Source organism: Panicum virgatum, chromosome 4N (genome assembly GCF_016808335.1).
Source record: "Panicum virgatum strain AP13 chromosome 4N, P.virgatum_v5, whole genome shotgun sequence".
Lineage (NCBI taxonomy): Eukaryota > Viridiplantae > Streptophyta > Magnoliopsida > Poales > Poaceae > Panicum > Panicum virgatum.
This window is the reverse complement of record NC_053148.1, coordinates 9,164,593-9,167,202: the sequence shown is the minus strand read 5'-3', so window position 1 is coordinate 9,167,202 and position 2,610 is coordinate 9,164,593.

Genomic DNA, 2,610 nt, shown 5'->3' with positions numbered 1-2,610 from the left:
CAGCGGCGCTGTGGCGAGCGGTGGGATGAACTGGGCATGAACCTCCATGGCCACCTTGCGGGCGCGGGCGCTTGCCATTCGCATTCTGGCCCCCAGCAACTGCCGCAGCAGCTGGTGCCGTTGCTGCAGCGACTGGACCGCCGGGATGTGGCTCCCCGCGACCCCTGTTCTTATTCTTCTTTTTCTTGCCACCGCCCTGGACGGTAGCTCCGGAGCCACCAGCCTTGGCGTCTCCGTCTTGGGGGGCTGAGTGCCAAGCGCGGCCCTCAGCGGCCCTGGCACACTTGTCAGCCAGGGAGAAAAGTGTGGTAACGCTTTCCACCTCGTGCGTCGCCAGTTTCTCGAGCATCTTCTCATCACGTACCCCCTGAGGGAAAGCAGTAATGATATATGCGTCAGAAATATGAGGAATGGTACCCCGTACCTTGGTGAAGCGCGAGATGAATGCCCGGAGCATCTCTCTGGGTTTCTGCCTCACGGCGTGGAGGTGAGCCTCCACACCATGCTGCTGGTACGCACTGGCGAAGTTTGCAGTGAACCTCGCACAGAGCTCCTCCCAGGTCTGAATTGTTCCAGGAGTGAGGTTCATGAGCCAAGTCCGGGCTGGCCCAGTCAAGGCTACATGAAAGTAGCTCGCCATGACAGCGTCGTTACCACCAGCTACTGTGATGGCGGTAACGTACACTTGCAGGAATTCCAACGGATTAGTGGTACCGTCGTACTTCTCTGGCAGGTGCGGGCGGAACTTGGACGGCCATGCCACCGCGCGGAGGTGATCCGCCAGCGCAGCGCAACCCACCCCAGCCACCAGGGTGCCCGCCTGTATCCGGGCATTTCCCGGAGGCTTGGGTGCCGCTGCATCCAAGTCGGCATTGAGGTTACGGCCCTCAATGTTGAGGCGGCGTTCTCACGCCCTTTCCACGGAGATGCGGGCGTCCTCACCCACGCACCTGCGGTTGAGCTCCGCCCGCAGGTCTTCTGTTCATGCACCCCTCACCGTGGGGGAGCGCACAGACGCCGACGCACTGCCCTGGCGCCGGTGGTAGGGTACCACCGCATTGCCAGGCGGAGGTCGTTGCCCAGTCCTTGCAGAACTAGGGGAAGCCTGAGCCAGATGGAGGAGACGGTCAATGTTGTCCCGCCAATGCCTTAGGGCGTCTAGCGAGGCTACAGCAGCCGGAGGGTTGCGAAGCAACTCCCTAGCTGCCGCCAGCGCTCCGCCGCTCGCAGCTTGTGAGGGGGCCCTTGACGGGCGCCCTGACTCTTGCCGACGTGCAGCGCGCGCCGCTACCGACGGTGGCTGCTCCACGGGCACGGTTGCCCCTGGCGTAGGAAGGCGAGAAGCGGGTCCGGGGCCGTTGGCCTGGTGAGGTAAGAGCCTGACCCGTGGGGCCGGCTGCTCCGCCCCTTAGGGCGTAGTTACGGATGACTACGCGAGTCCTGCCTTGTGGCAGTAGGAGTGGGTATCCCTGCTACAGGGTACCGACAGCAAGAAGTGTGCCCTAAAGGACATCCAGTGCACATGGGAAGATAGTTTCAAGTTGCTTTGGAATTGGAAAGCAGCAGTTGAAGCTGCTTGTCCGGGTAGCGTAATTGAGATTTCTTACAGAAAAGTGAAAGGCAAGATGGTGTTTTCAAGGATGTTTGTGGCCCTTCGACCATGTGTCGATGGTTTCCTAATGGGATGTCAACCATATCTTGGGATAGACTCCACTCACTTGACTGGAAAATACAACGACCAGCTCCCTGCCACCAGCTGATGAAGAAGCCATCGACCTGCCTGCCTTGGTGCTGGTGTAGGTTCAAAGGAGCAGCAGTGCCTCCCTCCCTCGACTGCGCAGCGGCGCCTCCCTCCCTAGGTCTTCGCTCGGCGCCCCTGGCTCGGTGCCTCCGCAGGCGTCGCAGTGCTCTAGCGGCCGTCGCGGTGCTCCCCGCTGCCCCTGGCTCGCCGCCCCTGCCTCGGCTCCCCTGGCCCGCCGCCCTTGGCCTGCCGCCCCTGACCCGCCTTGGCCTGCCGCCCATGACCCGCCTTGGCCTGCCGCCCTGGCGCCGCAGCAGGCAGGTCGCGTCGCCGGTGCGGGTTGGGGCCGCCGCAGCAGGCAGCTCGCGTCGCCGGTGCGGGTTGGGGCCGCCGCTGCAGGCAGCTCGCGTCGCCGGAGGAGATCGACCGGAGATGGGAGTGACGGTTGTGAAGGTGGAGGCGGGCGGTGGTGTGGAATTAGGATGGAGATGACCGGCCTGGATGAGTCAGACGCAAGAGATAGGGCCAACCAGCTAGGGTTAACTGGCAGGGGTAAAATCGTCCCGCGAAGTCAAAATTTCCTCCATTAGTGTCACTTTTCGACGGAATGGTATTTTTACGAACGGAGCGATCTTTTGATGCTATTCTTCTAACCTGGGACAGTTCGGTGGTATATTTCTGAAACGGGGATCTTTCGGTGTCACAGATCCAATTTTGCCTAAAAAAATAGTATAATCTTTAAGGATATAACAACATGCAAATTTTTGAATTTTCAATACTAGCCGCACAAATGCGCGGACTATACGCCTAGTTTTATTGGTTCCGGTGGTTCAAAAGAGTGTTAGCAGGTTTCCTATCATAGGGATATC